Source organism: Thermobia domestica, chromosome 3 (genome assembly GCF_964235325.1).
Source record: "Thermobia domestica chromosome 3, izTheDome1.hap1.1, whole genome shotgun sequence".
Lineage (NCBI taxonomy): Eukaryota > Metazoa > Arthropoda > Insecta > Zygentoma > Lepismatidae > Thermobia > Thermobia domestica.
In genome coordinates, this window is record NC_137456.1 from 134,516,001 (window position 1) to 134,529,820 (window position 13,820).

General features: G+C 31.0%; 1 protein-coding gene across 1 annotated transcript in view; it reads right to left on the reverse strand.

The window, feature by feature from the left end:
- Ac13E (Adenylyl cyclase 13E) overlaps positions 1 to 13,820 on the reverse strand; it is a 99,152-nt gene that overhangs the window by 35,962 nt on the left and 49,370 nt on the right. The gene's annotated exons all lie outside the window — the stretch shown is intronic.

The following is a 13,820-nucleotide window of genomic DNA, read 5'->3' on the forward strand; positions in this document are numbered from 1 at the left end:
TATTGTTATCGTAACATAAATCATCTTTAGTAATAACAATAATAAAATAATATTTTATTATTTTTAATTTCGTTACAAAAGAAACTGGTAGCAGTGTCACAGTATATACTACGTGAAGGAGTTTGGCTGAAAGCTACTTTCATTTTAACATTTTATTCCATGGAGAGCATCCTGAGCATTATATTAACTTAAAATAATCTCAGCAGCACTGCAGGTAGTACCAAGCAAAGATGGTATCCAAAATTAATCCCATAGGAATACATGGGAAACCGATCCATATGTTGTCCATATTTTGGGATCAACTGAATATATCACCCCCATCAACGGACTCGAACTCTAACTTTTAACTAGTGATGTGAGGTAGAAAATTTTCCATTCTAAAAAAATATCAGTTATCAAGTAACAATTCCTCAGTAATCATAAAATTGATTGAATTCATGTATAGGAATGTTAAAAAGTGAAAGATCGTTTAAAGAATCTGAAAATGTTCATGGTTCAATTTTCAGTACTATGTAGGAACAAGCGAAACAATTTTTCATGAATCGAAATATTTTCTGTCTTCTATGGAAAAACTTGAAGAAATATTTATGAGTCGGAAAATTTTCATCAGTTTGAAGCAAAAAGTAAAACAACTTTTTGTGAATCCGAAAGTTTTATTGCTCTGTAGAAACAAGTGAAAGGAATATTCATAGTTCGGAAAATTTTCATTACGATGTAGACATAATATCTGGACAATTTTGGATATTATGTATAGTGATGTTAGGTGGAAAATTTTCCACTATATTTAACTGCACGTTGAACTACAAAATTGAATTTCTGTAGAGGAAAGTTAGTCAGCAACAAATTATAATTTTCCAATTAGCTTTCGGAAACCGGAAAATTTTCTAATATTTCAAGTTGGGAAGTAAAAATTTACATAGTGTTTCTTACTCCCTCTGCGAGCTCCTTCGTTGCTAAGCGGTTAGCATATGCGCCTTTGGCATGGGAAACCTGTTTCGATTACCGGCGGGAACTCATGTGGTTCGGATTCCACGTTAATCAGTAGGCCCACGTCTCATATAGCCTCGCTGCTGAACGGGACGTAAAACTCAAAATCAATCAAAATCAACTCACGCGCTCTCTCTCTCTCTTTGTGTGTGTGTGTGTGTATGTAAAGTGCCGAGAACATACATCGAGTTCGTAGAGTACAAATATTCCATTCTATTATTTAAAATTTAAATTTATTAAAAATGATGAATATTTTCCAATATTTTCCAATTCATAAAAACATACTCCACTTATTCGTACATCGTGGTTAGCCGTAAAATTTATTGGTAATAAATCTTGTCTTAAAAGTTTCATGAAGTGAAAATCTAACGATTCTTCATTTCTTCAAAAATGTTTCAAAAACTTCAATGCGTTCTTCCCTCAGAATCCATCTTTGATCTCACAAAATTATATTTCGTCAGTTTAATACGCGTAAGACGAAGTTTTCTCATAGCTTTACTACTTTTCTAGATTTACATACTGCAACATTTATAAATAAGTAGAGATAATATAAAGTGCCTACTGTAAATTTTTGACTATCCAAAATTCCAGTTTAAGTAACTCATGAAAACAAATACTGACCATTTTGTGGAAATAAACATTTATTTATTCATATATTCATTCAGAAGAGAAAGTGAAATATAAATAATAAGGAAGCTGATTTGTGTAGTTGTACTTCCAATAAAATAATAAAAGAAACGTAAAAGGCTGCACTATTAGCGCTGCGTTCTAAAAGCAACAAGTAATTTCATTTTAATTTACAAAATAAAAAACATATTTCTTCTTTATATATGTATGTACTTGTTCTATCGAATCGTCATTATTTCCAACACATTTTTATACATAATAATGGTAGTTTTAAAATACAAATATCTGCTCTAAGATGTTAATTATACAAAATTCCAATATTGAAATTATGATTTTCGAGTGTTAAACACAATAAAATCAAAGCATTTCTTTTTATTTTCTGTAACAAAAATAATCTTCATATGAAACTTTTATGTAGTTATTTCATTACATAGGCAGGCCTATATGTGAAGAAATAGTGGAATTTTCTGTTTTTCAAATAATTGATAAATTCACAAAGGTTTGTTTTCGATTTCTTGTTAAATTTTAAATATTGGAATGGGATATTTGTTCTCTACGAACTCGATGTATATTCCCTGCACTTCACAAACACACACACAGAAAGAAAGAAAGAGAGCGAGAGCGAGAGAGGGAGAAACAGTCTAAATTTTTACTTCCCAACTTGAAATATTAGAAAATGTTCTGATTTCCGAAAGCTAATTGGAAAATTATAATTTGTTGCTGTCTAATTTTCCTCTACAGGAATCGAATTTTATATCTCAATGTGCAGTTAAATATAGTGGAAAATTTTCCACCTAACATCACTACACATAATATCCAAAACTGTCCGGCTTATGAAAGTTTTCCCACTTATTTCTACATCGCAATGAAAATTTTCCGATCCATGAAAATTCCTTTCACTTGTTTCTACAGAGCAATAAAACTTTCCCATTCACAAAAAGTTGTTTCACTTTTTGCTTCAAAATGATGAAAGTTTTTCGATTCATAAAAAGTTTTTCAATTTTTCCATAGAAGACAGAAAATATTTGGATTCATGAAAAATTGTTTCAATGGTTCTTACATAGTACTGAAAATTGTTTGAGCCATGAAAATTTTCTGGGTCTTGAAACGATCTTTCACTTTTTAACAATTTGTTTAGAACGGAAAATTTTCCGGTAAAATATAGAAAATTTTCCACCTCACATCACGACTAAACAACGATGTAGGAATAAGTGAAGTATGTTTTTATGAATCGGAAAATTTTCATCACTACTTTTAACCCTCTACATCTTGGCAAAACTGGTAGTGGTCCAAGTATTTTTTCAAATTTTCTCTCCCGGGCGGGAAAGTAAATATACAAAGAGTTTTGGTACACCTAACTCCTTAATAATAATATTAATAATAATAATAATAATAAATTATGGACGAAATAAAAAAAAGGTACGTTCCTCCTCACTTTTTTCTCATTCTTTTCTTTTGAAGAAAAAGAAAGAAAAAGGAGGGAAAACAAAAAGAGAGAAAAAGGACGAGGAAGGTGGGAAATCTTATCATCAGCTTAGCATAAGTGTTTTCTTTTACATATTCTGTTTTCAAAAAATCATAGTGATAAGGGATTAGTGAATTCTGGTGATTGAAACTTAGATTGATACATTTTTTTGTGGAAAGTCAACTACATTCGTTCACAATGTATTATATAAAGTACAATTTATCTATAATAAATTGGCATTTTACAATTCTCAGATTTAATGATATTCATGTGTAATCAAATCTTCAAGAAAGTAGAAGAAAATGCTTAAATATGAAAGGGATTATTAACACTTTGAGTGCTGGGCATTGAATTGCAGGTTTTCCAAGAATGCTGAGGTTTTTTTGTCGCCTTTTAAAAAATTATATCTTAAAATCTAGACAAGTTAAAACAATACAACATGCACAGTTTGAAAGTTTAGAGGTACTCTTTATTCTTATATATAATACTCTGTATTCCAACCACAAAGCCATTACAAATGACAAATAATATTTACACGTAGTGCAAGAAAAGTGAATGCGAATATGATAATTATTATTTGAAGGTTACTTATCTGACATATCTGATATTTGTGTTCTACATAGTCTGGATCATTCTCACAATCTTCCAATAACTCTCCTACAAAACAAATCTTCATCACTGACGCTCAATTCCGCTTCTAAACTGAAGCGTATTGAATCGTCCGATAGGCTCTTTTTCGCAATTTGACGGTCAAACAATAACCGCATGTTTTTTAAACCCTGGCTGTAACACGGTATTAATTAGAATCTTTACGCCATCTATTGACGAAATTCCGAACTATAGAGTCCAAAGGATATTTCAAAAGTGCTAAATCCGTATAATAAATGAAGAGCAAAACCATTGAAATACATTTTGAATTCAATCACGTATAAATACGGAATTAGCACTCAAAGTGTTAGGTTTCCTGGAATTTTGTGTATAGTTCAATTATCATTATTATTATTATTATTATTGATTATTCACGTTTCTTTAACTCTTTCACTAGAGTAATCTTACACTAGGAAGATTCTTTAAAGAGTCAGATATAACTAGGCAATGTGTTACCAATGAAGACATCAAAGAATGTTGAAATAATTTAACGTGTTTTCATTAAACAAATACTGAGGTAGAAACATTTAATTCAATTAAATAAAAATATACTTCTTTTTAATTTAGCACTTTTACTTATTCACTTTCACAGAAAAGAAATACAAAATACGGTCAACGCACGTAAATTTCAACTTTGAAAAAAGCCTCTCTGGCATTTGGTATTACAAGAGTTACATCCTACAAACAAATTTGACATTTTTATGGTAATAAATTTTAAATAATACGATTTATCACAAATTAGGTAAAAATTCTTTCAGATGGAATAAAATAAATCAACTGCTCTAGCAAAGACCAGTATAATAAACGTAACAGTCAAGGAAACTGAAGATAATGCATATTATTTCCACTATTAAATAATCAATTATATTAATTCCCATCAATATAATGGCAACAGTCAAAAGTTTGTAGAGTAGATATACTTTACTTCTAAAAATGCTATTCAGAGTACAAAGCAGTTAGGTAAGAAAAGTCCAATTCTGCAAAAATGTGTATACATTCGGAGTTCAAAACACACACAAAACACAGCTTTACATAATGCGGTACTTTTGACGTACCTACCGTATCCTGCAGTAAGCAGGAAAATATATACATACTGAAATATTTCAGACACCTTGTAAGGTACAGGTAACCTTTTTTTTTTGTTTCATCATTCACTTCAATTTAAAGTTTTTTGTCGCAGTACTTTTACAGCTTATAATAATATGAAAAAAAAACCCTAGGAAAAGAGCCAATATACATATATATATATTTTATATACACATAAATGTAGAAAATAAAAAAAATGCGAGGAATGATATTTTGTTTGTTAAATGTGAACTTAGCGAGGACAAGAAAAGCTAATTTTACAATTCTACTTGATGAGTAGTAGAATAATGATAAATGGCACTAATTCATTTTTGTAAGAAAAATATTACATCTAAGTACATCCACATCTCCTAAATATATATATATATATATATATATATATATATATATATATATATATATATAAAAACAGTAACTTTTTAATAGCTCTTACATCTTTCAAACAGTATAATATAAAATGTGATTAGGATTTTCGTATTCCTCACGGAAAAAATATTTATGTTCATATATCTGACCCTTCTTTCAGTAATAGATTATTTCACATGACAAATTACGCCAAAAATGGAGGGTTTTTTTTTTTTTAAAAAAATCTTGCATAAATCAAAGCACTGAGCATAACATGTTTTAAATACAGATTCTTCGTTATTTCGTCATAATAAAAAATTCGTAGCTCTGAATTCGGAAAATATACTTCTGCATAGTTCCACTTTATCACTTCTTGGTGTTTGTATAAATTATTAAGAAATAAGAACAGCTAATATTACACTTCCCAATATCGTACGAACAATGTCTTCTCATTTAAACAGACAAAATGTGGGTTACAAATAGTAAAATTTAAAATCAAACACAAAAATAAAGGGAGATTAGAACATATTACTTTGTCTTTCTTAGATTAAAAAATAAATGAAAATAAAAAAAATTGGACAAACATCCACGTATGTCATCAAATAATAAACATTACACATACGTTTATGAGTAAAACCCTAAAACCATTCCACAAGGTTAATTACTATCAGTTTTCAAACTTCATTCACAACCAAGCACGTAACACTACACAGAAAACAGAAATAAAACAATCTGTTTCGTTTAGTGAGTAATTGTGTTACATTCTTAATGTGTGAAGTAGGCAGTCATTATTTTTTTTAATTAGTTAGAACTTTTATTATCAATGCCGTCGCAGGAGGAGGTAGATACAATAAAGAACATTTCCCTTATTTCCCTTTCGTGTTGCATTTAGGAAAGCATTAAAGTAGCGGTATATGTAATTTCTAGTTTTAGTTAATTCATGTCTACCAATTCTTTGTGAAATATATAACAAATTAACCAATTTTCTACTACAATGCAATTCGGAACATAACAGTCCTAAGATTTTTCATCATCCAATGTTGCAAATCTGGAAGCTTCACAGATTTATCTGTGAAATTTGTAGTATAACAACGAACTACAATTACTTGATTGTCGAGAAAGAATTGTGTTGAACATTTACAAACGTCGTGGGTTATATACCAGTTTCGTGCGCGATAGGAACACTGATGGTTCCTGGGCGAAGTCTTCAGAAAGTGCAGAGTTGGTTGTTCTATTACCATGCTACGAACGTCTGCCACTGCTATGAAACGTATTGATGCACTCGTGAGAATTTGCGGATTTTAAATCGAAAGTTAGCAAATGTCTGACGGCAAAAGAATATTTCTATTAATGCTTCTCGAATTTTGAAGGTTTGTAGAACAAAAATTGGATTTCTCACAATGTCAGTACCGACCCCTGAATTCAAAGGAACATTGAAGAGTACACGTCCCTTTGTCTCAGGTGGAAAATATTATGGATAATGGAAACGTTTAATTACCTTGTTCCTAAATTTTATATATTTTACTACTTTCCAGGGAAAACAAAACAGGGCCATAATTTCCTAAGCAACTTTATACTTTTCAATTTTTAAATACGATCCACTACGAGTATTGATTTTTCTCCAAAACAAAGTTAAACTCGAACTAAGCAAAATTACCACGCACAATTACCAGAAATCGGAATATTTCCATATAGGTAACATATAAAACTTTGACTGCCTACTCCAGAAAAATCAAGTTTTACTGTTTTGTTGTATACTTCAATGTAAATGTCTTTTTCTTTCTGAATGGTGTACACTAACGTTAAAAAAAAGTCTGGGTAAACAGAAGGAGGAAAAGTCTGGGTTGTGTATTGTTCAACCAATAATTTTGAAAGTAACTGTATAAGAAAAAGTTCTAAGTTAAAAAACAAGAGGGGAAAGAAAAACGCAGCTGCTGAAAGAACACGAATAGGTGTAGTAAGCATAATAAAATTGCAATCCCAGTAACTAATCTACAATCTTGAGGTATTTTGTTTATAAACTTCAAAATTACATTTATTTTTAGTCGAATTTGCTTCCTTTGTTCATAATGTGTAAATAGATTCTGAACTTCCTACAAAAGTCTTCACTTTAATTATACGCAAATAATGTTATAGAAAACTATAATGCACAGAAATACATTTTTTCGCTTGATTCGAAAGCACTATTTTTTTTTAAAACAAGGAACACAACATTAATTTTTCACAAAGCGTTTATATGTTATACACTGCATTAAACACAGTATTCAGAATTTATTTTAACCTAAATTATGTATATAATATATACAATAATTAAAACTAGTAAATATACACACGTACATAAATATTTTATTAGATAAACACAGAAAGCTTTATAAATATATGAATGTCTTAGAACGTACAAATAATAAATATAGGAAACTCTCAAAAATTCTTTAAAATACTGGATCAATCGGAAAATTTTACTTCGTATAACCTTAAGTGATGTTAATTCCAATACTACATTCTTCCTACTTATATGAGTTCACAAACACACTTTCACTTACACGTACTAAAACATTTGCACATAAATTGACAAAGCCATTATTTACATTGGTGTACTTTGCTATTACTTTATTTACAACAGTACACCATAAATATTAACACACAAATGACTGTATGTGAATATATATATATATATATGAATATGAATATGAACACGAACCCGGTAATTAGCAAATGAAGTGGTTCGTATTGGAAACTAACATTTTTTTCAAGCTTTTGTCAAAAGACAATGTCAGTTCATGGAAGTAATAAACGAAAAACTTGGATAGACCACGTGTTAGTATTATGTTTTATTTACAGTGTCTTTCCAGCTAATACGATTCGTTTCCATATTTAAATAAATAATAATAAAAACAAAAAAGAACTACAGAGCTTCCACATTAATTACATAAAAAAGCGATAGTTTGTCTACATTATGGAACATTTTTTGAAAACAGTTGCATTCTCTAACAAAATACCTTGTGCTTTTATTAAAAAACTTATATACATCAATGGTAAGAGTCGTTGGCGAATCAGCACCACTCAAAACAAGTTTCAATTAACTCTAGAATAGATAAGACAGCAAGAAAAGAAAATATGGAAGAAGTTTCAATAAAATACTTGCTAATGGACGCTATAGAATATTTAGAGATTAAAAATAAGCGTTGAAATGTATCCAGAAAGATTATTTCTTCGTGTAACATTATTTCCACTCTCTCTAGAGCCCTCCTAGGTAACTCTCCTCTTGCTGGTATTTCGTTTCTTAATTATTCATCTATTCATAGGACATTCTTGAAAATCAGAGTACAGAATCTTGGGAATAATCACTATAATGGTCTGCTCGTCCGCTTTTTAATGTATTCTGATTATTATTAAAACGTAACGTAACGTATTTATTTACTTAACTTTCAGATGCAGTCTGAGACATCAATCTTATGCAGAAAAAGTAAATGATCGTTGTTATGAGAATGATGTCGTGGATTACATCTGAAAGTTAAGTAAATAAATACGTCGTGTATCAAATGCGGACGAGCAAACTATTACATTAATTATTCTCAAGAGTCTGTGTTCTGATTTTTAATATCCTCTAAGTGGATGAATAATTAGAAAAAGAAATATTAGTAAGGAAGAAATACTTAGGAAGACACTAGAGGAGGGGAGGGGTCGAAATCATATAATAAAAAGAAATAATGTTTTTGGATACAAGGTCAGTACTGCTTATTTTCAATACAACTGAAAATGTATAAACAAATTTGCCTCCCAGATGAAACAACTTTTCACCTATTGCAAAAAGTAAACCGGTATGACTTTCGGATTTTGTTGGGGTAATCACAGAAGACACTGGAACACAAAAGTAAGTCACATTAAGTGAATGTGTGGGTCGGACTGATATAACAAATACAAGCCATCAACTTTGATAAATATACAATCACTGCCAAAATTTATCTCGATTCGTTTCTAAGTTTGTCCTGTGCAAGAGTCCTACTACACTACAAAATTTACGTATGTTTAACCTATTGGGAAAGGGGACTCCTAACAGATAGAGTATGGGCTATCTTCACTCCAGCGGATTTCTTATTGTGGACTAAAATCTAGGACGTAGTGCGTGGAGATCTACACACATTTAAGGTTTTCAGATCTCGGCTGCTATCAATCTGGGAATTCAGATACGTAACATTTGGCGGAAAGTCGTATTTCTTTTCGAGTGTGCTATGGTATTAACAATTAACACAATGACTTGTATTATATACTCTAAAAAAAATTTTTATTACAAAATGTAACAGTTTCAAAAATGGAGGGAACAATGTCGAACCAATGTCGCTGTATTTTCTATAGAATTCAGGATACCCTGTATATTACAATGAAACCAATAACATTATGGTAATAAAATAACCTAAAAATGGATGTTAATAGCAAGGAAGATGACTTGTCTAAAATAAGATCGTAATATGTATTATAATCTGTATGTATCTGGATAAAGCACCTTTTTAGTCATTCTGCAACTTAATATGTCTGGGAAATCTTTAGCTAGAAGACAGAATAGTGTGTCAAAATGAGGGCAATCGGTAGTTCATCTCATATAAAACACGCTACCGAACATCAACAAATATTTATTTATTTATTGGTATCAGGACAACTGCAAATCTATAATCTTATACTCCAAATGTCAAGAAAACAGACACACGTCTATGTATTAAAGATTAAAGATTAAAAAAAAAAAAAAAAAAATCGTATTCCACATATACTAAAGATATTCCTCACCTCATCGCTTCGTGTCTCCGTTTCGTCTTAGGAAATTACTAGTTTAAGTATATATATATATATATATTTTCAATATACTATAGTTATAAGCCATGAAAAAATTTTGAAGTTTATTTAATGCGACAAATCGTACTACTCTGATTAATGTGGATGTATGGAAGAACCAACTTCGTTAAAAACAAATAAGATATACTATGCAATAAAATGTATTCATTTTTTTCAGCACATTTTTCACTTTGCATATCTTTCCCTCTTCCTCTCCCATAGATTTCCTGAAACATTGACACTAACAAGATTAATTAATAAACTGTTAATCAATGTGAAGATTTATTAATATAATACTAATGAAGGGATAAGTGTACGATAAAGGCTAATATGAATTCTAAAATAAGGCAGTGTACTGTTAAGCTCGTTATTTTATTTATATATATTTTTGTCAGAGTAAATCGAGTAGGCACACCACTTCTCTTTATGCTTCGGAGTATTTATGAACAAAGCTTATGGAAGGCAGTTTAAGAGAGAGAGAAAAAAAATGTATTATCAACATATTATTAAAAACACTGGTCGTTGTTAAGGAACACTCAAATTCAAAGAAATATATTGCAGCTTCAACGTCATGCGTCATTGCTGTCTTCCATTTAGGTATTTCTTAGTGACCAGTTACTATTTTCCTTCCAGAACTCGTAAATTCAGCTATAGGCAGCACTGGGTGTTCCACTCACTATTTTACCCAACATTCTGTTAGTAGCTAGATACATCAAAATACCGCAACGAAATTTAAACTGAACTTATCTTACTGTGAGGGAAAGAAGACATGATAACGTTAAAAATGGCCAATTTTAGCGTTTAGGCAGAACAGTACACAATATATCATACTGGAAAGATTCTGGTTAGCACGTCTTTACAAATTGAGCGAAATTTTTGGATGACACTTAATTTTAACGTGGCGATGGATCATTTTATATCCGGTAAACTCGACTGTTAAGGAGCACAAACTTGATTTGAACTGATTCTGTTATCGAAAAGCGACACGATTTCAGCCATGCTCTGGCACGAGGACTATGGAATGTTGCTTCTAAAAAAACTTCAATAAATATTGAATTCAGTTTTTTTTTGACAAGATCCAAAACGAAGGGCTTTGATAGGAGTTTCCAGCTCCAAGCTCCTTAAAAAATTGACGCTGACAAGTCTTTCAGTTTGTACGAACAATAAACACTCGCTACTGCAAAATATACTGGTCCATTGTCAATTTTTTCTGTTCATATACAACACTTATAACTGTATTCTTAACACAGGTTGCAGGCAAAACAACAAATGTAACGCCCAGCGAACACATTCTCGCTCCAGAGGCAGACGATAAGAATATATGATAAATTGGAATCGCTAATTTCGTCTGATCACGCCCCCATGCTGCTACTGCACCAACTGTTTCTGTTTTCATTACGATCTTCATTAAGCTATTAACAAAATGCTGGGTAAAGAAGTGACTGAGACATATTGGTATTATACCTTGGGAGTTTCACCCAAACCATTTAATGTAATTTATAGGAACAGTAAATCTACCTATGAGTGTCAGTACACGGTTACTGTTTAGATGCTCTATGCCATGCCATCTTCTTTATATGGGAAACCAAAATCTTTAACACAAGCTTGCGTTATTGTTACAGTGAAACCTGTCTAGCGTTGGCTACAATCAATTTACAGAAATTAAGTGTATTTTAAAGTATAAGTTATTCATACTTCTAACCGGTTCCTAATTATCTACGTACTTGTTTTGTTTTATATATATATATATATATATCACATAGTAAAAAATCACTGCAATTTAAAAGCATTCTATGTAATGAAATCTACCTTTGTTTGCCATTCGCACAATTCTTTATTCTTTTCTCCCTTGTGGCTATGACGATAGACGCCCATGCTCAGTTCTAGGTACCATCCGGAACCTTCAACCTACAGCGTAATACCTGAAATTGTTGTGAATATTTATGAACCTTTTACATTATTCTACATTCATCCTGCTAATACGAAATGATTAATAAGCACCCAAATGAGGTAAGGACTGCGCACTTATATATACTTTTTTCACATTTAGTAACAAAACCCGTCCGTCATTTCTATGTTCTCCCAAATCTTTCCCAACGGATAATTCTTCATATACATAAAGAAAACAAAAGGAGGATCCATAATTTAATAATAAATCTATCTGGATGGGACTACTAAATGTCTTGAAATTGTAGAATTGTAGAATGGGAATGCTTAATGGCGACAATATTTTCATGCATTTGCAGTTTTTCCTTTTTTTTTTTGAAGAAATTATTTTCAATGAACTAGTCTTTCTCCTTTACGTCTTTCTAATACTAATAAGTTCCAAAAAATAAAAATATCACGTATACAGGGAGTATTTAGTACTGCCGATGTCTAAAATACAGAGATGAATTTAACGTTGTTTCAGTGTGAATTAAGTTCCAACTTTCACAACTGGCCAACCTGCGGAGTAATAAGTAATTTATGTTTTACCGAAAGATGCAAGTTTTACTAAAATCAGAATAAGTTACACAATTTTTCAAGGTTTTACTTGCTAAGAATCGTAGGTTCGATCCCAGGTCATTCGAATTTGTGTGTACATTTCAGCTAGAGTTTCCTTTGAGTTCTCACGTTTCTTCTGACATTCTCTTAGTTTCGTCATTTTTTTTTTCTAACTAGCACTATCTTCAGTCTTCTTAAAACTATGAGGCATAATCTCAAGACGTTAAATCAAAATTTTCTTTCATTTCAAAAACTCCATCTTCTCCCAAACAAAAATGTTTTCAAGAAATAGATAGATCTACACTATCAATTAGTATATAACTAGAATTATTTTAAATATAATATTTATGAATACTATGGGAATTACGGATGTCTGATACATCTCAAATTCTACTTTGTATTTGCTAGAAAAAAGAAAGAACGTTTTAATCATAAATTCTATATTCCTTATTTACTACCGTACGCTATACTTGTAAATGATATGCTATTGTGAGAGTAATATTAATTGCAACCTTCCAAAATTTCTGAGCACCACTATAGTGAGACTGAATGATCTACTGGTCCGATTATATTATCACTAATACCTTTATTTGTTAAAAAAGATCTCCAATTAATTTAATGGCCTCAAGCTGACTTGCTGATTACTCGACTACGTTTGTTTAATTAAAAATATAATTGTTTTAAGAGAAAGAGAGGAAAGATAATATGAAACAAGAAATATTTGGTTTCGCAACATTGTAATTTAGGAATGTGTATGCTTCCGTTGGCAGAATTTAAGATAGAGAAAGGATTATGTGAAATCCATATCACTCAAACAAGATGACACGAACATTCACGTCTGGTGCGCAGAATGTATAACATTCGATCTTAAATTACGTGAGATTCATCATGCCCAAACAAATGTTCATGGGCTTTCTAGGGGTACTTCTGCTTCTTTCTATTTTGATATCATTACACTGATTACTTCATTATTACTCATTTATTCTTATTTTAGTTCCCTTTATTCTCACAGCACACACGTGTGACTTTACGCTGCACAATTCACTTTATTTCGACTCTTAAAACAAATTGAGATACAGTACTACTATTCGAATAAGGAGTATTTTTAAAAATCTAGCAAAAATAACAATAATAAAACGATCTGCAAATCAGAAATGGCCATTCATTTTCCAAAGGGGCTTTACTTGGGCTCAGGTTCAATTTTTTCAAAGAGGCTGACGTTCACTAATTTCAGTGAGGCTTACGTTCTCTAAAGGCTCGGCTCACACTCTTTCAGACTTAGGCCTTGGTTCACTATCCATTTATAGCGCTCGTGTTTACGCTCAATTACTGAATTCAAGACCGATGATTG